This window comes from Canis lupus, chromosome 6, assembly GCF_011100685.1.
Source record: "Canis lupus familiaris isolate Mischka breed German Shepherd chromosome 6, alternate assembly UU_Cfam_GSD_1.0, whole genome shotgun sequence".
Taxonomy (NCBI): Eukaryota; Metazoa; Chordata; class Mammalia; order Carnivora; family Canidae; genus Canis; species Canis lupus.
In genome coordinates, this window is record NC_049227.1 from 19499467 (window position 1) to 19523899 (window position 24433).

General features: G+C 43.9%; 2 long non-coding RNA genes across 6 annotated transcripts; one reads left to right on the plus strand and one right to left on the minus strand.

Annotated features, from left to right (window-relative positions):
- Nucleotides 1-1604: 1604 nt before the first annotated feature.
- LOC111096261 lies at nt 1605-16604 on the minus strand. 2 transcript variants are annotated; one of them, XR_005360764.1, is made up of 6 exons: nt 16002-16604; nt 14937-15131; nt 8841-9045; nt 7702-7774; nt 3016-3172; nt 1605-1720 (listed from the first exon to the last, which is right to left on the minus strand). It is a non-coding gene; the product is annotated as an uncharacterized LOC111096261 (long non-coding RNA). The 2 variants fall into 2 exon arrangements; XR_005360765.1 differs by lacking the exon at nt 8841-9045.
- Nucleotides 3063-23809, plus strand: LOC111096262. 4 transcript variants are annotated; one of them, XR_005360761.1, is made up of 7 exons: nt 3063-3191; nt 3284-3389; nt 3618-3760; nt 14097-14262; nt 20928-21100; nt 22022-22154; nt 23245-23809. It is a non-coding gene; the product is annotated as an uncharacterized LOC111096262 (long non-coding RNA). The 4 variants fall into 4 exon arrangements; XR_005360763.1 differs by lacking the exons at nt 3063-3191; nt 3284-3389; nt 3618-3760 and adding an exon at nt 3809-3864 and having other exon boundaries at nt 20928-21037; nt 23245-23804; XR_005360760.1 differs by lacking the exons at nt 3063-3191; nt 3284-3389; nt 3618-3760 and adding an exon at nt 3809-3864 and having other exon boundaries at nt 23245-23801.
- Nucleotides 23810-24433: the final 624 nt, after the last annotated feature.

Here is a 24433-nt window from a genome sequence, read left to right on the forward strand (position 1 = left end):
GTGGCAGTGAGGTGTTGGAGAGGAGAAGCCATCTGTAATAACATAATTAAATCTCAATTTTCAGTACACCTGGGTGGCTCAGCGGTTGATTGCCTGCCTTCGGCCCAGGGCATGATCCTGGAGACGCGGGATCGAGTCCCACATCGGTCTCCCTGCATGGAGCCTGCTTCTCCCTCTGCCTGTGTCTCTGCCTCTCTCTCTGTGTCTCTCATGAATAAATAAATACATAATCTCTAAAAAAAAAAAAAAAAACCTCAGTTTTCTAGTGGGTGTGAGTTCCTGGTCTGTGACCTGCAGAAGCATTTCCTAGACTTTTTTTTCTTGCTTTACTAGACACAGCAAGGCTAACTGGGTCTAGAATTGACCTAATTTCCCTTCCCTCAACTCAGATGTGCCTCTGAAAAGTAGTTCCCTTAAAGGGCAGTCCTTTGTTATGGAGAATGCTTTCTGCGTATTTCAGAATGGTTACTTGCCCCCACCCCCCACTCTAATGTGTGAGGGAATTTTTTTTCCCCCTCTAATAGTAACTGTGAGAATGTGGTAGGCTCCTCGAGGTAAAATTTATGAAAGTATGGGATCCTCCTGGGACCCCTAAGTGGCTCAGTCGTTGAGCATCTGCCTCTGGCTCATGTCATAATCACGGGGTCTTGGGATCGAGTCCCGCATCAGGCTCCTTGCGGAGAGCCTGTTTCCCCCTCTACCTATGTCTCTACCTCTCTCTATGTCTCTCATGAATAAATAAATACAGTCTTTAAAAAAAAACAAAACAAAACAAAGCAAAACAAAAACTTACGTGGTCCTCTTAAGGCTGGGCCCCAGTTTTCATCTCCTAAGCTGGTTCACTCTCAGCCTCCTGCAATTTATCAAATTATCACTTAAGGGCAGCCCTGATGGTGCAGCGGTTTAGCACCGCCAGCAGCCCGGGGTGTGATCCTGGAGTCCTGGGATCGAATCCCACATCGGGCTCCCTGCATGGAGCCTGCTTCTCCCTCTGCCTGTGTCTCTGCCTCTCTCTCTCTCTGTGTGTGTCTCTCATGAAAAAATAAATAAAATCTTAAAAAAAAAATTATCACTTAGAACTATTCCTACCAGTTATTAGTTTTTGTGCTTTCTGCATCCAGTAAGCTGATCTTAGCTGTGAATCTCTGTGTTCACCTTGTCTCTCCAGATTTTGGGATGGCACCATGCCCTGTGGCCTCCATTCCTTGAAAGGTCTAAGAAAAGTCCTCAATCTTCACTTTGTTTAGCCTTTCTCTTGTTGTGGGAATGGCAATGATGACTTTCAAGCTCTTTCCATGCCGGAGCTGAAATTCCAAGTCCTGTCTTAGACTTGGAGCTTCAGGTGTCTTGGACTTGGACAGACAACTATGTTTTAAACCTAGTTGTCAGGATCCCTGGGTGGCGCAGCGGCTTAGCGCCTGCCTTTGGCCCAGGGCGCGATCCTGGAGACCCGGGATTGAATCCCACGTCAGGCTCCCCGTGCATGGAGCCTGCTTCTCCCTCTGCCTATGTCTCTGCCTCTCTCTCTCTCTCTCTCTCTCTCTCTGTGACTATCATAAATTAAAAACACACACACACACACACACACACACAAAAAAAAAAAACCTAGTTGTCTTAGTTTGTTTTCCTCAGAAGCAGACTCTGAGATTAGGATTCTAATGCAAGCAGTTTACCTGGTCAGTGGTCCCAGGAAAACCAAAAGAGGTATGGGAAAGTACACCTGGGAAGGGAAAGAGGGAACAGAGTTTGCATCGCTGCGCAGGTAATCTCTGTGGTCAACTAAGTCTCAGCTCTGCTGCAGAACTCTGGGAGATAAGGGGAGAACATGGCCCAGAAAGTCATCTCACTAAAGGGGAGAGATCTGGGGTATTTATACACCTACTCCTCTCAGTGGTTGGCTCAGAGCTGTGGGGGTGGAAGTGGGACAGGGAGGATGGGAAGGGGAGCAGAGCCAGGCTCCAACCACTTGGAGACAAGCCCTCAAGCAAAGAGCTGCTTGCAGTGGAGGTTGGAAGCTAGGAGATGGCAAAGCTGATGAGTTACGTGAAAAGAGTAAACGCAGCAGGGTTGCCCTGCCTCTAAAATGAGGAGTGACTTCCTTTTCTGAGCAAAATCCACTCTGATTCTCCTAAAAGCAAAATGGTATAAGTTTTAGGATCTGAAGAGAAAAAGCATTTCAAAGAATTTGTCAGCTGTCCTCTTAATTCTCCATCCAGTGCTTTACGGTCTGTTCTTTGTTTTCATTTTTTTTGGGGGGGGCTGTGTTTTTGTTTCTGTTTTTAGCTCTCTGTCATTGGTAGGTAGATGTGGCATTGAAACATGTCCAATTATTTACCCTCTCACAAAAAGAAGGGGTCTAATTCCCCTCTCCTACATATGACCTGGCCTCAGTAGGTCTCTTCTAATGAATAAGATCTAGTAGAAATGATGCAGTGACTTCTAAGATTATGCTTAAAAAGGAGAAACAGCATCCATTTGGAATTCTTTCTCTCTCTCTTTCTCTCTCCTTCCATTCTCCTCTACTTCCCTCCATCCCTCCCTCTCTCCCTCCCTCTCTTTCTCTCAACTCACACCTTGGGATCCCTGAGCTGACATGCAAGAAGTCCATCTACACTGGAGAGAGCACATGGACAGTCCATGTAGAGACAGAGAGAGAAGTCCAAGAAGCCCCAGCTGTTGGGAGCTTTCCAGCCCAGGTCTAGATGTGAGATGAGTGAGCCATCAAATGGTCAGCTCCAGCCTGTAGTTCCAGAGTCATCCCAGCTGACACCAAAGGGAACAGAGATGAATCAATCTCACTGAACTCCAACAAAATCACAAAATCATACATAAAATAAACATTGGTAGTGTTTTAACCTGTCACCAAGTAGCAGAGACAAGCTGTCCCACTGAACCCTGCCAGATTACAGATTCATGAGCCAAAAAAAAAAAAAAAAAAAAATGCCACTAAGTTTGGGGATAGTTTGTTATGCAGTCATAGTATACCTTGAATTACTGTATAACCATGATACTCACCTCCCACATTCTTTCTTGCCAACAGAACCCAGACCTTATCTGGGGGCAGTGCAGTACGCTGAGTGAGGCAATGTATGGTGATTTGTTTTGGCCAATCATGGCAATCCTATTCCAGATTCCCCCTCCTTTGTTCTAGGAGTAGCTGAATGATCCAGTTCTGCCAATGAAATACAAATGTAAGTCCACGGGGGTCAGGGATTGGGGTGAGGATGCCTCTGGGAAAATTTTAATATTCCTAATAGAGGTGGTCTTCCTGCTGTGACCACAGAAACTCTGTCACCATGGCAAAAGGCCAAGACAACTGCATTGTGCGAGCCCTGACATCTATGAACAACTGGACACCAGCAACAGCCAGTATCTGGAATTCTTGTAAGGTAAGAAATATTTCCCTGACATCTTTGAGCACATGAATCACACCAGCTGTGGTCAACCTCCAGTCTCCGATTAATGGGAGAAACTTGAGCCTCTGTTTATGCTTCTGTTGCTTGGATTTGGAGGGAGGGGGTTGTTTTGTTTTGTTGCAGTTTAACAGAACAGACCCAGTGAGATTATTTCAAGAGTTAGAGCCATCTGAAACCTATGTGCTAGTGTGGCTCCCTCAGTTTTGGCAGGTGAAGACAGAGGGATAGCCAACAACCCTGAGCCAAGCTCTGTGGACAAAGCCAACACGCTGTGTCAAAGAAGCTGAGAGTTGATCCTTTCCGCTATCTCCCTTGGGGCAGAATGATATCCAATCATATCACAGGTAAGGCAGTCTCCATAAATAGGAGACTGTTTAGAGAAAGAACGACGATGGTGATGATGATGGCAGTGGTGATGATGGCGGTGGTGATGATGGTGTTAATGACGGTAATGACAATGATGATGGTGGTGATGATGGTGATGGTGGTGATGATGGTGATGATGATGGTGATGTTGGGTATGTGGAGGATGTTGTGACATGGTGGTGGAGATGCTGATGTCGACATGACAGTGGGGATGATAATGGTGCTGGTGCCAATGACAGGAAGGAGCTAAGAGCTAATACTTGTATCCTAGTGTGGCACTGTGTACCAGACCCTGTTTTAGGCTAATATGCTAATTACAAAAACTCTAGGAGTTGGGTACTATTATTAGCTCCTTTTTACAGATCAGAAAATAGGAACAGAAAGGATAACTTGCTCAAGATCTCACTGCTGTGAGTACTGAGCCAGCATGCATTTTCTCAGAAGAGAGAGGCTTTTCCCAGGAACATAACAGATACTACACACTCACTTCGCTTGTTGGAATGGTTATTATTTACCGTCTGGGAGGAATGTACATGAGGTATAGTGTTTCTGGTTAAAGAACAATAGACTCCTGCTTACTTACTTATCTCATCGATTTCCTGGGGGAAAGGGAAGAAGTCTTGAATTACTACCCTGTTCTCAGAATGTCTTCTTCCAGGCCACTGCTGACTCATCTGTCGAAGTTCACAAAGTTGAATCTCTCTTTCTCTCTCTCTCTGAATCTCTTAGTTAAGAATCCCTTAACTAAATTAATCCCTATTAATTTAGTTAATAGCTCCCCATTGCTTAAGGGTTAAATCAGAGTTTCTCAATCTCGGCCCAATGACGTTTTTGAGTTGGATAACCCCTTGCCACGGGAGTCTGCCCTGTGCATTGTAGGGTGCTTAGCAGCATCATTGGCCCCTACTCACTGGATTCCAGAAATATTCTCCCAGTTGTGACAATCATAATGTCCCCAAACGTTGCCAAATAAATGCCCCCTTGTTGGGGTAGGGGGAGTAAAAGTGGCCCCCACTTTAGAACCACTCAGTTAAAGGAAACAGGCTTCTGACCTATAGAAAGTGACTTGACCACAGGTCTCAGAAGACCCTACCACCAGATAGATGGTGGGCTCCCCGTAGGGTAGGGTCCCAGCCTTACACCTGTTTATCTTCCCCTGAGGTGGATCTGTAGCTCATAGCAATGATGGCTCAAGAAATAGTGATCAAATTGGACATAATTAGACTGTGGTCAGGGATAAAACCATGCAAACAGAAAGCATGGGGAGTACAGCGTATGGGGAGGGGGTCTCTGAAAGAGGTCCTGAGGGCATCTTTGTTTTTTTTTTTTTTTTTTAATTTTTATTTATTTATGATAGTCACACAGAGAGAGAGAGAGGCAGAGACATAGGCAGAGGGAGAAGCAGGCTCCATGCACCGGGAGCCCGACGTGGGATTCGATCCCGGGTCTCCAGGATCGCGCCCTGGGCCAAAGGCAGGCGCCAAACCACTGCGCCACCCAGGGATCCCCTGAGGGCATCTTTGAAGAGGAGACAACTGCAGTTGAATGCAGAAGAGCATTCTGATGGAGGTGGAAGGGAAGATGGCTTGAGTCACAATGGGCAGTGTGAACAAGGGTTAGAGGCCTACAGGTACAACCTGGGAAGCTGGGCTGAGGTAAGCAATGCAGCTTGGGCCATATTATAAAAGGTCTTGAACACCAGCCTCGGGTGAGTGGAGCATCAGTGAATTCCAAATCAAGGCATGAGAGGCCCAATGTTGGCTTTTGGAATGACCTCTCTCCCTGGGAGCTGTGTGGATGGTGAACCTGAGGGAGATGCAGCTGGCTGTCACAATAATTCAAGTGAGAGTTAGGGCCCAGTGGAGGGGAGAGCAAGTAGCAGCATCCTTCTATTTCCTTGTGAGTAAATTCTAATCCTTTCCAAGAGTGTAAAGGCAAATATAAAATATCCAGCCTCTAATAGGTGATTAATAATGTGTCTTTCTTCCCTGCCAGCTTTGCACCACTATTCCTGGGCTAGCTGTGGGCTTCCTTGTTTCCTCAGGCTGGGAAAGCATCCTCTTCCTTAAAGGCCTCATGTCTTTTCAAGTGGAGAATTCTCGAGCCCCAGACAGAGGATGTGTTAATAATTTTTGTTTGTTATTAGACGATGAGCATTTGGAGGCTATGACTTTGTCTTGTCCATTTATTCCTTGAACCAATGTTAAATGAGCACCTATTATGTGGCAGGCACTGTGCTTGTACTCCAAGCACCCACAGAGGGCCAGCTGAATGAATGAATGCATGAATGGATGAACAGTGAGGTGGTTGAGGGGTCTGAGCCCTGGAGAGATTCAGGGAGTTAACCATGACTTCCTGGCAGGAAGTAGCCAGGGAGAGCCTGAAGCCCGAAACTGAAAGAACATGGAAACAAGTTCTTGGCACAATGTGGCTCTACATTGGGTGCTTTTCTGTGAGGTTTTCAGTGTTCCCAGACCCATCAGCTGGCTTGGCTCTGCTTCTGCGGCTATTTGGCCAAAGGCGTGGGAGCTATGGATATGTTTGTAGTGGATGTGAGTGGCTTGTCTCCTCTCCCACACACACTTGTCGCCTTGTTGTAAGGCAATAGCGTGCTTGGTGTCTGGGGATCTACCCATCCTCAACTTTCCATCCTCATACATGCAAGGGACTCCAGCCTAGGATGGGGCCATGTGGTCCAGGCCTCTGTCATTCAGTGTTCGTGGTACCACTGACCATCAAGTCCACAAAGCTTGGTCAGGGGCAAGCATGTGACCTGAGTGCCCTCAGCGAGTGTCCAATCAGGGTGAACTTCAAGGTTTTGATGGGCTGTTTGGACAAGAACACGGATACCCTTTTGTACTGGATGTGAGTGTAGACAGTGTGGATTTTAACTTCGTTGCTGTTGGGTGCCATCTTAAAACCACTAGGTGAGGTCCTTTCTATAAATGGAAACCCACAGAAGGGAGTCATGGGGTGGAGAAACAGAGGGTGAAATTAGGTCCTGATGTTACTGTCTGAGCTTCTGGATCCAGCCAGGCCTGAAGCCAGCAAAATCTTGTACCCTATCTATGTTTTGGTTATTTTCTCAAGCCAGTCTGTTGGATTTTCAATCTTAACTCTGATAGTGCTCTGCTAGGTGCTCAGCCTGTGGTGAAGAAATCTTGGTACTGGTTAGACTCCAGTGGAAGGACATATGGCAAACCTTTCATGGCACCATGGCAAGGCTGTCAACAAGGTGGCACCCTGCTCCTACCCTCTGGCTGTTTTGCAAAAAGAAGGCTGTAGAGCACCAGATCCTTTGAACAGCAGACAAGCCCATGTGTGTGCATTCCTAGAGTATATTTCTTAAAAGGAGTGGCCTTCTGGGTCCAGACTTTCTTCTTGGGTCTTCTCATAGACTCTGGCACAATCAGTGCTTCTTCATCTAGGTGACATCCTCCACAGGTCCTTTAGTACTGCCCATGTCTTTAACTCAGCTTACCCCTGGCTGGTTCTTCTACCTTCTTGTCTCAGGACACTTGAAGATGCTTCTGGAAATGCCGTTCCTTCAGACTGAATTCAGCCTTGTTGCTCTCAATTCTTGGAAATTTACCATGTGCCCAGTGCCATGTAATCAATTATCTCAATGAATCTTTGAACAACCCTGTATATTCCATTCTATAGTTGAGGAAACTGAGGCCTGGAGAGGTTAAGTAACTTGCCCAAGGTCTCACAGCTAGCAAGTGAAGAAAGCAGATCACACCCTGTATCTCCCCTACTCCACAGCCTGTGCCTTTAACCACTGCCATATTTCCTCTCTGGGATTCTTGCCTCGAGGGCAGGACCCAGACCAAAATGTGTCAATGTCCTAACCTGTGACCTCTTTTTCCCACCACAGTGGATGCTGTCAATGGCTCACCCATACCCTCTTAGCACTTACCAGCCCAACTTCTGGCTGCCGGCACCAGCGACTCTGCCCAAGGACATTCTCTGGACTCAGGAGACAGCTTAGCCTGTGCAGAGGACAAGCAGAAGTGTCAGAGTTAGAGCTCACAGAGCAGGTCTCAGTCAATGGTGATTTGGAATTGGAGTTGCTCAGTCTCCTTGCTTCTCAAGGCACGTGGCAGGGACAACTTAAAGGCATGCTCTGCAGTCTCCCAGAGGTTCCAGAGAGGTGGAGCCCTGGTCCCCCAGCATTAACTTGCTCATGAATGATCCCTCACTGGCTCTGCTTCCTCCCCACTCTCTCACAGTGCTTTCTGGGCCTCCTGCACATGTAAATTGTGCTCCAGTCCCTGTCTCAGGAACTTCTGGGGCTACCTAACCTAAGTCAGCTACTTCCTGTAGCATCCTTAATATTCCTCCAATGAACCACCCTCCCTGGATCTCAGTCAATATGAATGAGGTAGAATTGACTCTACCCTGGTCCAAAAATGGACAAGTGACTCAGGAGTGGCCAATCAGAACACTGTGGTCCCTTACCCTTAGTGAATTGGTAAGAGACAGGCATGTGACTCATTGGAGCCAATGAGACTCTGGGGCTGCTGAAATAGAAAGCCACCTGTCCTTTCCACAGGTGTCTCACCTGAACCACTTGGAGGATATGGGGCTGGAGCTCTGACAGCCATCTTGCTTGAAAGATGCAAATCCCTTGAAAGTAGCTTTACTACTCTACTTTAAGCTCTACCACATGTCTTGTTCTGGCCAATGGGATGTTAGCAGATGTGATGGGAGGCAGAAGCTTGAGAGTCACTTCCATAATTGGCCTTATTTGCATTTCTGCCATTGCCATGAGGACACCTTGAAGCTAGGTTCACCCACAGGGTAAGAGATAATGTGGAGCAGAGTTGCCTCAAACTGCCAAGCCGAGGTCAGGCCAGACTATGCCCAGACATGAAAGAGCCCAGCCAAGATCAGCAGAGCCACCTGGCCAACCATTGCAACATGAGCAATAAATGGTTCTGTTACAGGCCACTGAGGGCTTTTGGCAGCATTACTGTAGCAGTAGGTAATTGATGCAATTCTTAATTAGAAAGTTGAAGCCATATAGAAAAGCTTAAAAAATTAAGTTAAAATCACCTGAAATCTCAGAGGTAGCCCCTGGTGACATTTTGGTGAACATTTCTCCACATGCATGGGCACGTACACCATAGACACCTCCATACACACCCACAGTCAGAGAATTAATATAACTTTGGCAAGATGCGGGAGGGTTCTGGAGCAAAGGCCACAAAGATAAGGATATTATGTCATCCTCAAAAACACAGTTGTTGCCTCAACACATCTGGGAGGAAGTAACAATGATGAAAGGATTAGCATTGGGTGTGTAGAGAAGAAAACTGAAAGGCTTAGGTCTTAGGGTGGTTGAAGGAGGTTATAAAAACATGATGGTTAAGAAATCAGAGATACACAAGACAATAAAATAAGCAGGAATGGGAAGGTTCTTGGAAAATAATCAGGGTGGTTTATTTAATACTCTGTCATCCTGAACCCCAAGGTTTATTCATTTATTTATTCAGTGAACATTTATTGATGCCTGTTATGAGTCATCACATCCCAGAAACTAAGGACTGCAAAGGTGAATGAGATATGGTGCCTGAACCCCAGGGAATTTGTGGTCAGCTGAGGGAAAGAGTCACCAGGTAATCAATTAGAGTACAATATTATACCAGTTCTGAGAAGAAAGCATGCAAACAGAGAACATTTTCTAGAGAAAGGCCAACCAAGTGGGCATCTGATGGATGAATAGTTCTCCAGTTTGAGGGTGAGTAGGATGAGGTGGGGAGAGTGACCCAAGGGAAAGAACAAAATTTGTAAAGGTTTGCAGTTGAGACTGATCACTGGGTATTTGATATGAAATCAGGGAAGGGGATCCCTGGGTGGCACAGCGGTTTGGCGCCTGCCTTTGGCCCAGGGCGCGATCCTGGGGACCTGAGATCGAATCCCACGTCGGGCTCCCGGTGCATGGAGCCTGCTTCTCCCTCTGCCTGTGTCTCTGCCTCTCTCTCTCTCTCTCTCTCTCTCTCTGTGTGTGGCTATCACAAATAAATAAAATAAATAAATAAATAAATAAATAGATAAAACATTAAAAAAAAAAAAAAGAAATCAGGGAAGAACAGGGTCCAGGGAGAATAACAAGACAGGTAGAAAACTTTTAAATATTTTTTATTATAGCCCACGGTAAGAAATGCATTTTCTGTTTTGGCCCTGTACAATCATATACACATACACGTGTGTGTGTGTGTGTGTGTGTGTGTGTGTGTATCTGAAGCAAAGGTCAGCAAAGGAATATTTCACCCTGTAACATAGCATTCATTCTGATGGTTGTTTTAAAATATTGGTCAGGGGTGAATTAAGCTGATCACAAAATAGTCTACATCTATGATTTCTTTCCTATAAAATCCTATAACAGGAAAAACTAATCTCTAGTGGTATAAATGACATCATTGGCTGTCTGGGGTGCAGACTGGGTGGGGCAAGATTAACTGCAAAGAAGTGAAAGAGAACTTTCTCAAGAGATGGAAATTTTCTATATCTTGATTGAGGTGGTGGTTACATGGGGGCATGCATCTGTCAAAAACAAATGCATAAAAATAAATGTATGTGAGGGAACTTTCTCGGGTGGTGTTGATGTTATATATCTTGATAAGGGATTTGCATTGCACAGGTGAATGCATTTGTCAAAACTCTCCAAATAGTTCACTTAAGATTTGTGCACTTCATTGTGTGCAAATTCTACATCAGAAAGAAAAAAAACTGTGGACAAAAATTGAACTGTAGTTGATGAGATACATGCTGAAGTGTTAGGAGGAAGTACTGTGGTGTCTGCAAGTCACTACTTTGAAATTGATAGAGTGATGGAAAGTTTGACAGACATGATAAAGAAAATATAATAAAAATACTAACGCACGTCAAGACAACTCAATGAAGGAAGACTAGCCTTTTCAATACACGATGCTGGAATAACTGGATATCCACCTACAAAAGAATGAAACTGGGTCGCTACCTCACATCATATATAAAAATTAACTCAAAATGGATCAAGGACCTCTAGCTAAAATATAAAACTCTTAGGAGAAGATGTAGATGTAAATTTTCCTGGCCTTGGATTATGCAATGGTTTCTCATTTACGACACACAAAAAAATACAACCAGCAAAAGAAAAAAATAAGGAATCCTGACATCATCAAATTGAAAAGCTTTTGTGGCTTAGAGGACTCCATCAAGGCAGTGGAAAGACAATCCACAGAATCGAAGAACATTTTTGCCGATCATATATCTGATAAGAGACTTGTCTCTCCAATATGTAAGCAACAATTACACTTCAGTGATAACAATACAGATGATCCAATTTTAAAATAGCAAAGGATCTGAACAGACAGTTCTCCAAAAAAGATACACAAATGGCCTACAAGCAAATGAAAAAATACTCGTCATCAGGAAGATGCAAATAAAAACCAGCAGGAGATACTGTTTTGTAGCCACCAGGGCAGCTATTATCAAAAAGACAGAGAAATGCAAATGTTGGTGAGAACATAGAGAAATTGCAACCTTGTATGCAGCTGATGGGGATGTAAATGGTGCAACCACTTTGGAAAACAGGCAGGTGGTTTAGGATTCAACAATTTCATTCCTAGGCTCATAACGCAAGAGAAATTAAAGTAGGTGTCTGTATGAAAACTTGTACACAAATGTTCATAGCAGTGTTATGGGTAATAGCCAAAGGGTGAAAATGACCCAGATGTTCATCAGCTGATGGTGGATAAGTAAAATGTGGCATATCCATTCAAGAGAATATTATTTGGGAATAAAAAGGAATGAAATGCTGATACCTACCATAACATGGATGAACCTGGAAAACACAATACTAAGTGAAAGAAGCCATTTGCAAAGGACCACATGTTGTGTGTTCTGTTCATATGAAATGTCCACAGGAGGCAAATTCATAGAGAAAGAAAGCAGACTAGTGTTACCCAGGGCTGGAGGTGGGAAGGCCAGAGTAGGAGATTGATGGTTAAGGGGTGCAAGGTTACTCTGGGAGGATGAAAATGCTCTAAAATTGATTGTGGTGAAGGTTGCATACATCTGTGAGTACACTAAAGCAATTGAATTGTACATTTTTAATGAGTGAATTGTATAATTTATTTTTTTTAAGATTTATTTATTTTAGCAAGAGAGAGCATGTGCACATGTGAGAGCATGGGTGGGGAGGGGCAGAGGGAGAGGAAGAGAGAGAATCTTAAGCAGATTCCCTGCTGAACACCGAGCCCCATTTGGAGCTCAGTCTCCTGGCCCCAAGATCATGACCTGAGCCAAAATCAAGAGTTGGACATTTAACTGACTGAGCCACCCAGGTGCAGAATGATTTGTGGATTGCATCTCAATAAACTTAAAAAATGTTAATGAAGATATAAATGAAAAATTTAATAAATTGCACTTCACCCAAATTAAACACTTCTGCTCTTCAAAAGACGCTACCAAGGGATTAAAAAGATAAGCCATAGAATGTGAGAAAATATTTGCAAGTTATATATCTAATAAAGGACTTGAATCCATAATATATCGAGAATTCTCAAAACTCAATAAGAAAATGACTCAACTTTTTTAAAGGGGCAAAACACTTGAACAGGCGTTTCACCAATAAATATAGACATGTGACAAATGAGCACATGAAAAGATGCTCAATGTCTTTAGTCATCTGGGAATTACAAATTAAAACCACAATGAGATACCTCACCACATATTAGAATGGCTCAATTTTTTCAGTATACCGACAATACCAAGTGATCATGAGAGGTGAAACGCCTGGAACTCTCATACAATTCCTGGCGGGAGAGCAAAATGATATGGTCATTCAGAAAATAGTTTGGCAGTTTCTTATAAAGTAAAACATATTTTATCCTATGACCTACTCTCCTACTGCTGGGTATTTACTCCAGAGAAATGAAAAACACATTTACAGGAAAAACCTGTCTACACGTTTCCATACAATGACTCTATTTGTAATTGCCAGAAAATAGAAACATCCCAAATATACTCAGCTGGTGCTGAATGGATAAACAAACCTTAGTATATCCACACAACGGAACACTGCTCAGCAATAAAAAGGAATAATCCTCTGATACACATGCTATGGAAAAATCTCCAAAGTGCTATGCATCCTGAAAGAAGCCAGACTTGACATGCTACCTACTGTATGACTCTTTCTATGAGGGGCTATAGGGAGGAAAAATAGACTAGTGGTTTCCAGGGTCCAGGGCGGGGAAGAAGGGTCACTGCAAAGGGGCAGGGGAGAATTTTTTGGAATAAAGGAATCAAGTCTGTATCTTGATTGGGGTGGTAGCTACTTGACTATATTTGTCAAAATTCATAGAACTGTACACTACAGGTACCTGGGTGGCTCAGTGCTTGAGCATCTGCCTTTGGCTCAGGGCATGATCCTGGGGTCCTGGGATGGAGTCCTGCATTGGCTCCCCTTGGGGAGCCTGCTTCTCCCTCTCCCTATGTCTCTGCCTCTCTCTCTCTGTCTCTCATGAATAAATAAACCAAATCCTTTTTTTTTTTTTTTTTAAAGAACTGTATTCTAGGGAATCCCTGGGTGGCTCAGCGGTTTAGCGCCTGCCTTTGGCCCAGGGCACGATTCTGGAGTCCCTGGGATTGAGTCCCACGTCAGGCTCCCAGCATGGAGCCTGCTTCTCCATCCTCCTGTGTCTCTGCCTCTCTCTCTCTCTCTCTCTCTCTCTGTCATAAATAAATAAATAAATCTTAAAAAAAAAAACTGTATTCTAAAATAGGTGAATCTTGCTGTATGTGAATCATACCTTAATCTAAAAATATTAAAAATATATACTAATGGTGAAATCTGGTTGATGGGAATATAGGTATTCATCATACAATTCTTACAACATTTTAGTATGTTCGAAAATGTTCCTAACCAGATGTTTGGCATAAAAACATTGAAAAGATGTCGGGTGGTTGCTAAAAATAAGTAAATGTCTGCATGACCAAAATAAACTAACAGTTCATTAAATTAAAAATACCCATTTCCAATCTTTAAATAATGATAAATATAAAATTAAAGCATTATAGGTCCTGGCCCACTGCATTGATTTTGTAAGTCATCAATGGGCCATGAACTTCAGTTTGGAGAACACTGCTTTAGACCGAGTTAAGCACTTGAACTTTAATCTGAGAGAGCCTGGGGAGATCAGGGTCCCCAGACATGGGCTGGGCTGGGCCAACTCCCCACTCTAGAACCAGGATTAGTCGGAGGTCCTGGGGAGCCGCTGGGGCTGGTGCCCAGCCCAGAGGGAAATGGCTGTCTGGTGTCCCCAGGGAAGCTGAACCAGAGAAAGAGTCGTCCCCTGTGTGGATGAAAAAGCCCTCCTCAACCATCTGGACTGGATCAGACCTTGGATGTTCATGTGACTCTGGATAGAAGACGGTTCTCCCATTGTGGCAGAGAGGAGCTTTCTCACCAGCTGGTCACTGAGCACACGGGGTGAGGCTTAATTTAAATTATTAGTAAAATCATACTTCTTGCATTCAAGACAATTGCAGTCAGGGAAAAATTTATTCCTATTATATTTGAGTTGCATTTATTTAGTTAATTAGTTGCGTTTACGTATTTATTTAGTTAGGTGCATTATTTATTTATTTATGATTTTATGATTTTATTTATTCATGAGAGACACAAAAGAGAGAGGCAGAGACATAGGCAGAGGGAAAAGCAGGCTCCCTGCAGGGGGCCTGAGGCAGGACTCGATCTCAGGACCCTGGGGTCACAACCTGAACCAAAGGCAGATACTCAACCACTGAGCCACCCAGGCATCCCTGGAGTTGCATTTAATTTCAACTTTTGCAAAGGGGTTCATGAATAAGAAAAGAGTCTGCTGCTTGAAAGTGCAACTTTGGAAGCTTCTTATTCAGACTCATTTTAAGGGCTTCACCTTTCCATGCTCTTGAAGTTCAGATAGTACTCCAGTTGTCTTCTTTACGGGAACCATCTCCTGATCTCTGTGCCATTTACCCAGTGCTCAGAATACTCAGTTTGGAGGGGGAATCAAATCTTTCATACTTCTTTGCCTTTGCATGGACTCTTTCCCTCTCTTGCCCTCCTGGTGAACTCCTATTCATCCTTCAGTACCCTGCTACACCTCATCTGTGGAGACTTACCCAGATACTTTCTCCTTATGACAGTGGCAGTGATTCCTTTTTCTGCATTTTCACCTATCTGTGTATGCAGCTATGAGGTCAGGCTGGCTTTCTCTCTGGATATACGAAATACCATAGGAATTTTTGTTCCAAATAAAACAAAGCCCCATGCCAAGTCCTCATGCTCCAGAGTATAATAATAATTCTCAGGAACTGCTGGAGGGACACAAAGGGTGGAGGTGTTATATTTTGCAGTGCTAATGCTTATGCAGAGAGCCCTCTGGGCTCTGATCAGCAAAAGACACCACTGAGTGGCTATTGTCTGATTTTGCCTGCCCCCAGAAGGAGGGCGGGTGTCCTCACTGCTCCTTCCCTGCTCAGGCACTCCCTTCCTCACATTATGTGGTTCCACCAGCATCCTGTCACCTCCCTGGGCACCGCAAGGCAGCATGGCTTTGTCAGGCAGCCCCAAAATCCCTTCATCCCTGCCCCTGGGTTTGGGGAACCCTCCCCTCCTGAGGCTCCATGCTTCTGCCCATCTCCCCCCTCTCATCCCCACCCTCACCCCAATGTACCAGCGCTCCTGTTCCCTTCCTCCCTGGGAAATTTCACTGGAAACACAGTGTCCCTAGGCAAGCCATAGGGAAGGGGGCAAGGGATGCTGATGCCAGACGATTTCTTACTAACTCACACTCTGTTACACATGGATTAGCACTGACCTCACCACATTACCGTGATTTGTTTCCCTGCCTGGACCTTTCTCTGAGCTGTGGGCCTTTGGGGGTCAAATACTATCATGTTGAACTCGCTCTCCGAAAGGCCAAGAGTGGGCTTTCTGATGGTGACAATGGCAAGTTTTTTGACCTGTCGGAACTTCAGTTTCCCTGCCTATAAAGTAGGGGCGGCAATAATACAATCTCATGGTAGTGTAGCTGGGAGGAACCAAAGTAATACAGGTAGATCCTTTAAAATAGTGCCTGACAGGTACTCATGACTAATTGATAGTCATGACTCAGTTGATATTAGCACCTAATGACTCAGTTGATATTAGTTGCTATGATTGCTTTTCATTCTCATTATTCTTACCTGCAGTGGTTGTTTGGTAGCCTACCTAACAGTCATTCCCAGCTCTTTTCTCCCACTACAGAGACCGAAAATGTAAAGTACTCATCTTCCCAGCCTTGCTTGCCAGCTGGGCATGAGCATGTGACCCAATCTTAGGCCACACGACTAGAATGGGAGTGTGTGAGAGGCTTCTGGGAAAGAGCTTTCCCTCTCATACAGACAGGGAAATGGAAAGAGAAGCTGGACATTGATACGGAGAGAGGCGATGCTTGGAGCTGTGGCAGCTGTCTTGTGACCATGAGGGTGGAACTAACTAGAAAAGTCAACACGTGGAAGATATCAGAGTGGGAGGATGGAAGAGTCAGGGGCCTTTATGACATCGTTGAGTTGCTGCCCCAACCTTGGAACCTCCTACCTGAGAACACTTTGGCAAATTAGATCTGAAATGTCCTCGTTATGAAAGCCACTTTTAGTTGGGTGTTCTGGTATGAGCAGCTGAAACTATTTCATTACATATATTATTACAGAAATTTATACTCAGTGATTATTGAAATAAAGTGGCAAAGTCAGAGTGGAAATCCTGGACTTCTGGAGGCCCTGATGAGTGGGTTTTTAATGTCCAGCCCCCCCGCCCCCGTCTCACCCAGATTCACAGTAGTACGAGAGCTGGCTGCCAGCTGAGGTCATAGATGGGTAATGCTTCTTGGCCCACGAGCATGTGTGTTGGCGTCACTGGCACTGCAGTGTGTTCATAGCAAAGCCAGTAAACACACAGCAAATAAAAATACCAAAGAGGAGTCACTCACAAGTGAATTATCCAAATTCCTCTGCTTTGTTTTTGCTCAGTCTTATCACACCACCTTGTTCCTTTAGTCTGGAGCATCCTGTAACCTAAATTGGAACATTGGGCCAGTGGGCTGTTGGCTGGCAAGGAAACACTTCCCTGCTAACCTCTTTCAGTGGTATTTCTGACTTAGTTGTGGTACGTTATTCGTTCTGTTGTGTCAAGGCTCTGTCTCTCTGATGCTGAGAAAAAGGAGGGGCAGGGGTTATGCTTCTCTTGTTTCTGGTTAATTTTGTGGCTAGAAAAAATTTCGTGGGAAAGACGAATGCACAACATATTTTTACCACCACAACTACCGGTCCCATGGTGATGCAGGATGTTGTAGGGATAACCAGTGTGCACCTTGCACAGGTTCATGTGATGCTTCTTGGTTTTGGTGGTCCTATGGTGGGGCAAAAACAAGGCAAAAAGGGAAATGATAGGATAATACATTGCAAGGATAGGGCTGGTCTTTTAAGGAGCTGTAGCCAAGAAATACCATTTCCCTGCTTTTCTTGAGCTCTCGTGTGCTCACACATGCTCACATTTCTGTGTGTAGGGGAGGAAAATCTTTTTCCATCTTCACTTCTAGGTTCTTCAGCTGAGCCTGGTAATTAAATTAGCGTAAGACAGATGAACAGGAGAAAAACAAACTTAATTTTATAAGCCACACATAGGGGCTCATAAAAACCTAAGATTCCAAGAGGTGACCCAAGCAAGCAGCTTTTTTAGACTCTTTAGACAAAGGCATTATACATTTGCAGAGAGCTAACAACACAAAGCACTTTGGGCTCATGGTGAGCAAATTAATGAAAAAGTAACAAGGGTTGTTTCTACAGCCTTCTCGGCCAGGAATTCCTGATCTCTGGGAATTAAGGGTGCTTCTGCCCTCTGGATGCAGGGAGGGTGCTCTCCACATGGGGGTGGGCAAGGGATGGTCAAAGAGACAGGGGAGAGTCAGAGTGTCCTTCTGGCACTGACTGTTTCTTAAATAACTTGCATTCCAAATAAGCAATATGCCAAAGTAGCGTATTTCAGAGCAGCCTTCCCCGAACCCCATCACAAGTATGTGATTGTTTTTCATCTGCACACTACCTGCACTGTCTAGGGTCAGCAGTGAGGTTTCACTAAACACAAACCTGTCTTTTTCAGGCTCTCATTCGGTCTTCCTTCACCTTGGCAGCCACTCATTGTGTTTCCAGGGTTCAATCCTGACCCTCTAATTCTCTAAATACTTTCCCCTCTTCCTTCTCATTTTCCTCTAGATGGAAGCATTCACCACATCCTCATCTTGTTCCTCTAGCATTCTCCTTTTTTGTTCAGCTCATTTCTTTTTTTTTTAATAAAGATTTTATTTATTTACTTATTTAGAGAGAGTGCACATGTTAGTAGGGGGAGGGACAGAGGGAGAGAGAGAGAGAGAGAAACCCAAGGAGACCCCAGGCCTAGTGCAGGTCCTGATGTGAGGCTTGATCCTGCAACCCTGAGACCATAGTCTGAGTTGAAATCAAGAGTCAGACACTTAACTGACTGACCCACCCAAGTGCCCGTCGTTCAGCTCATTTGTAACTGTACTTTCTCCTCATCGGATATGTGCCCATTATCAAAGCTTCGGCAATGTGGAGGTATATAATGTCAGTGAACATCTCCCTTGGACCTACCTCCTCTCTGCCCATCCCTCTTCCCAGAAGGAACCTCTGTGAGTATTTAGATGTGCATTCTTTTGGATCTTGCAGAAGCAGAGACATAATTTGTTAACATGGTTTTGACTACAGTAATCCTCCTCTTATTTGAGGGGATTTGTTCTAAGATAACCAGTGGATGCCCGAAACTCCAAGTAGTATCGAACCTTATATATATATATATATATATACCATGTATTTTTCCAATACGTATTTACCTGTGATAAAGTTTAATTTATAAATTAGGCACATAGAAGGTGAACAGTATAACTACTAATAAAGTAGAATGATTGTAAAAATGCACTGTAAAAAAAGTTATGTGGATGTGGTCTCCCTTTCAAAATATCTCATTATCCTATACTTATCTTGGGATCCCTGGGTGGCGCAGTGGTTTGGCGCCTGCCTTTGGCCGAGGGCGTGATCCTGCAGACCCAGGATCGAATCCCACGTCGGGCTCCCGGTGCATGGAGCCTGCTTCTCCCTCTGCCTGTGTCTCTGCCTCTCTCTCTCTCTCTGTGACTATCATAAATAAATAAAAATTTTAAAAAAAGTTTATCCTATACTTATCTTATCCTCCTTCTTGTGAGGATACGAGATAGTAAAATGTCTACATGATTAGACGAAGTAAGGGGAATGACTAGGCACTGTGATGCAGCATGAGGTTACGACTGACCTGATGATACCAGGAAGATTGTTTCTGGACTGAATTTGACTGAGAGTAACCAAAACCACAGATAAGAGGTCACCACCCTCCAGCTCTAGGCTGATAACCCCCAATCTCTCCATCTGACCCTGTCTATCCTCCCCATCCTAGTGTTTCATGGCCCACACCTTGTGGGCATTTCCCCCTGAGCTAGCTTTCAGATCCCTAACTCAAAATGCTTAAGACCAAAGTCATTCTCTCTCCAACCTCACTTCTTCTCCGTGTTCTCAGTCTGGGTTAATGGCCTCAACATCCAGTTAAGCAAGCTAGAAACTATGTCCTCATCTTTGACTTCCCTTTCAGTCTCTGTCTCTGTCTCTTTCCCTTTCTCTCTCATGAAAGATAAACATGAGCTGCCATCATTGTCCCACTCCACTTGTGTATCCATGTTCATATTTGGCCTGTTTTCCTCCCTGTTGCCTCCTCCCTGGTCCAGCTCTAACTCCCTGTCATATGACCTAAAGCTACAACCTTCCCTGCTTTGTGTTGCTGGTGGCTACCTCTGTATATCACCTCCCCCTCCCCCCAGTACCATTGTACTTCTTCTTCCCTCCCACTTCATTCAGCCTGCAATGGCCCATACCCAGAGAATGAATCAAAAGCAATTCCATGCCCCCTGAACAGATTCTTACTTTCCCAGATTCGTTGCGAGCAAGGGGTGGCAATTGGCTAATTCGTTGCGAGCAAGGGGTGGCAATTGGCATATTGGCTAATAACACAAAAGGGGCAAATGTGGAAAGAGGTGCATGAAGGGAAAGACCTCTGTGCCCTTCCCCCACTGCCATCATTTTCATTTATGTTTTAGAAGTTTAAGCTGTCTGGGGTGGCATAAACTCCTAGACTCTACAACCCAGCCCCCAACTTCTCTTTCCTACAACACTACCCACTTCCCACTGCATACCTCATGCTGGAGCTGGGGGTGGGACACCTAACCACAGGGACATCCTCTTTGACAGCTGGTCTCTGGAAATGGCCCCAAGGCTTTCCTGTCTCCCAGCAGTCATGATTTTGCACAGCCCCCTCGCTGAATTGGCACTGGTCCCATGAAATAGCTTACGTCCTAGATACTAGCAAAGGGTCTGATGCTCTTCCAGTCTGCACCAAGGCGACCTAGCAGGTTCAACCTTTGCGTCCTCAGTTGTCCTAATTAGCAATTCACCTGTACCAAGACCCTCATACTGCGAGGCAGTGTCAGCTAACCACAGGGAGGGGAGGTCATGTGGAGGAGAGATGAGAATCTCAGCCAACACAGAAGACCAAGGCCTCAAATTCACGTTAGAGGTTGAACCATTCCAACCAATCCCCCACCCACTTGTGTCCAAGTGAAGCAAAGATAAGCCAGGTCATTTGAGGTGAACAAGTAACTGAAAATCACTTTTTCTGGTCACATTTAACTTATTTTCTCTTTTTTGTACATGACTGCCATTCTTTTGTGTACACGCTTCGCTTATATTACCCTCTGCCCACATTATTTTTGCTCCTCATCAAATGTATCTCTTCCTTCAAGGCTCACCTTGAATGCCACCTCTCCTCTAAAGCCTCTGTTACATCAAGCCCCAATAGTTGAGGATGTTGGCCCACCTGCATTCACCTCCCTTTCTGTAGCAACAGCTCACCAATTTTGCTTGGATGCATGGTCCCTCCTTTTTGGTGGAACCATCAATCAACTTGTCCACTTACCTCTGTCCTGGGTGACTCATAAAACTGGACCAAGCCAATCAGCTGTTTTCTTCCTCCAGAGCAAATTCTGAGATGGGAGACAGGAAGAACTGCAAACGAGTGACGGCCCAACCGCGTCTCCTGCTGGCCAGGGCTCCTCAGGTGCTCTGATCCCTGTTCAGCACAAGAGGTGATGCTTTAGCTCTTCCCTGGAGTATGAATCTCCCTGTACCAGAGACAGTGAGCTCACCAGGTATCCCACTTGTCCCTTTATGTTTCCCAGCTCCCTGCAGTGAGGGCAGACCATGTGACTAGTTCTGACTGATGACAATAGATAGAAATGACACATGTCACTTTCAAGCTGAGGCAGTAAAAAGCCCCTGTACCAACCTCCAGGCTCTAGAGACCCTTGCTTGGTCACTGAGGAGGCTTCATGTTTAGGTGATGTGGCTGTAAGGTTGGGGAGCCTCTTCATCTGAGTCCCAAGTGCAGAGCAGAGCCTCTGCTGATCCACACAGGATCTGTGGCATGCCCTAGAAGTAACAAGTGGGGGATGTTTGTTACAGTACCATGACCTTGACTATCTTGAATAATAGATTCCCAATATCCTTCCAATAAACTTTTTTCTTTTCTTCTTCTCCTTCTCCTTCTTCTTCCTCCTCCTCCTTCCCCCCTCCCTTCCCCACCCTTCCCCAACCCCCTCTTCTGTTTCTTCTTCCTCTTCTCCTCCCTCCTCCTCCCCTTCTCCTTTTCCTTCTCCTTCTTCCTCCCCTCCTCCTCCCCTCCCCTTCCCCTCCTCCTCCCCTCCTCCTCCTCTTCCTCCTTGTCTTCCTTCTTCTTCCTTAAGTTATCCAGGGTCAAGATGCCTGGGTGGCTCAGTGGTTGAGCGTCTGCCTTTGGCTCAGGTCATGATCCTGGGGTCCTGGGATCGAGTCCCACATGAGGCTCCCCACAAGGAGCCTGCCTCTCCCTCTGCCTGTGTCTCTGCCTCTCTCTCTGTGTCTCTTAGGAATTATATATATATATAAAAAAGTTATCCAGCGTTAGTCTCTGGCACCTAAAATAGCTTAACTATTTTAAGCTATTTTAATTTTGTAAATTCTAAGACTACTTAGCACTTTCTTCTTTGACTATACTTATTAACATGTACCTATCTCACTTTTTTTTTTACCAGCCATTTTAAAAATCAACCTGAGTATAAGGACTAAGGCTCATCTTTGCATCCTACCACACTACTGTGTACCTTCTAATGCTCTTGATCATTCACTAGGATGAAGGCAAAAAAATAAATGAAAATGAAAAATTTGGTGAGTCAACTAGGTGCTTTCTTTTCAACCTTGGTTTCCAAAACCATTTGCAAGTGAGATTTTTTGGTTTTGGTTTTTGGTTTTTGTGTTTTTTTTGTTTTTTTTTTTTCTTGAAAAAAGGTGCTTTTATTATAGTATGGGGACGGGACCCATGGACAGAAAGAGCTGCACTGGGATTGTAAGGAATAAGTGATTATACACTTTTTAGTTACTGGGGGTACAACTGAGTTTTAATTAAGAGATTTGAAAATATGATGACACTTCTATTTTATGATTATATATATGTATGATATATATGCTATACATACATGATATATATCATATGATACCCCTTATATCATATATATCATACTACCTATCATTATATCATATAAGTCATATATATCTCTATATATCATAGTTCATATATATTTCTCATATTATAACTGGTTGTCATAACATCAAAAAAATTTTATAAAATGCCAATGAGTAAAATACTTTAGAAACATCAGAACAATGACAGTATTCCCTGAGCTCTTCATAAAGAAAGATACTTTATGTAGGGCTGTTAGTTTTGTGTCCCCATCCCACCCACCCCCAATCCTGATGTTTAACATCCTATTGTAGACAAAGGGAGAAGCAGCCACCTGGAGCTATTTGTCTGTTGTTCCTAAAGGAATTCATAATTTTCAAATAAGAAAAGAAAGTGGGGCACCTGGATGGTTCAGTTGGTTAAGCAACGACTCATGATCTTAGCTCAGGTCTAAGCTGAGCTAGAGCTCTCATGCTCTCAAGGCCGAGCGTGTAGCCTATTTAAAAATGTTTTTTTAAATAAAAAATGAAAAGTTCCCCAGAAAGCTGCTGAACCAGTGGAGAACCACAGAGAAGAGAGGATTCTCTGCTTTTGTTCATTTTAAAAGAAATGCATGTTAAACACAAACAATTTACAACCTGCTCCCAATGAGAGAGAAAGACAGAAAATATTTTTGTTGGAGTAAGCATTAAGAGCATGGGAAATGGGATAGGTGAATAAATATAAGTATGTTCGAAATTGATGCTTCTCAAACTTTCACATGCATGTCATTCACCTGTGGATCTTGTTGAAATGCAGATTCTGCTCCAGTAGGTCAGCCGGTGCCTCAGACTTGTCTTGCTAGAGATCTCTCAAGCTCCTGGGGGATGTGATGCTTCTAGTTCACCAACCACCCTTGGAGGAGCAAGTGTGGGATGTCCCTGTGTGATGCAAAGGGTCACTACAGTTTTTAGAGCTTAAAAGGCCTCTGTGGGACCACATTGGATTTGGGGTTTTGATCTGCTTGCCCTGAATTCAACCTTTGATTCACTTTCTTTGTCAGTGGATTAGAAGATTACTATGACCTTGCATCTTGTCTGGAAACCTCCTCTGGCAGCCTGCTATCTCTTTAGAAAATAGTTTAAAACAAAACAGCGTCCAAGAAGAAATAAATGTAACGAATTTATACTAAAACTGCAAAGTGCCTGGGTGGCTCAGTGGTTGAGCATCTGCCTTCAGCTCAGGTCATGATCCTGGGGTCCTGGGATGGAGCCCCGCATCAGGTTCCCTCTGCATGGAGCCTGCTTCTCCCTCTGCCTGTGTCTCTCATGAATAAATAAATAAAATCTTTAAAAAGTAAATAAGTAAAACTTGCACACTTTACTGATATTTATCTTTGCTTATTAATTTTTGGCCAATTTTCCAACAAGACTGGGCATTTATTTGCTCAGGCTAAGGGACATTAAAAGAAGGCAAGTATAAGAAGAGAGTAGGACTGCTGGTGGTTTGATAGAGGAAAGGAGGTGAAAAAGCATGAGCTTTTCATTTTTATAATTAACAATGTGCATTTTTGTAAAGGCATGGAGGCATAGTAATTATCCTCAAAGATAAATCCCGGTACTCATCACAAAAAGTCACTGTTTGCTCACGGTAGCAGATAAGTATAGTTTTTAAAACTATAGTATACGAACTACAAGGAGTAGTAAGTAAGTAGTAAGTAAGTAGCTTGAAGGAGTAATCTAATTATATATAAATTCATTTATATAAAACAATTCTCAGATACTTGAAATATATGGCTTTAATGAAAAAATACCAAAAATCTTTATGATCACAGTCTCCATTTATTTTGAAAAATAATATTCCTTAGGATTATGAAATAAAAAAATGCTTTTGGAGAAAAGTTGAAAAATAGAAGAAAGCAACAAGAAAATAATTAACCTATAATAGAATCAGGGATAACCACTGATAATATTTTGGTATAGGTATTCTTCTAGTTTTCTCTCTTTCT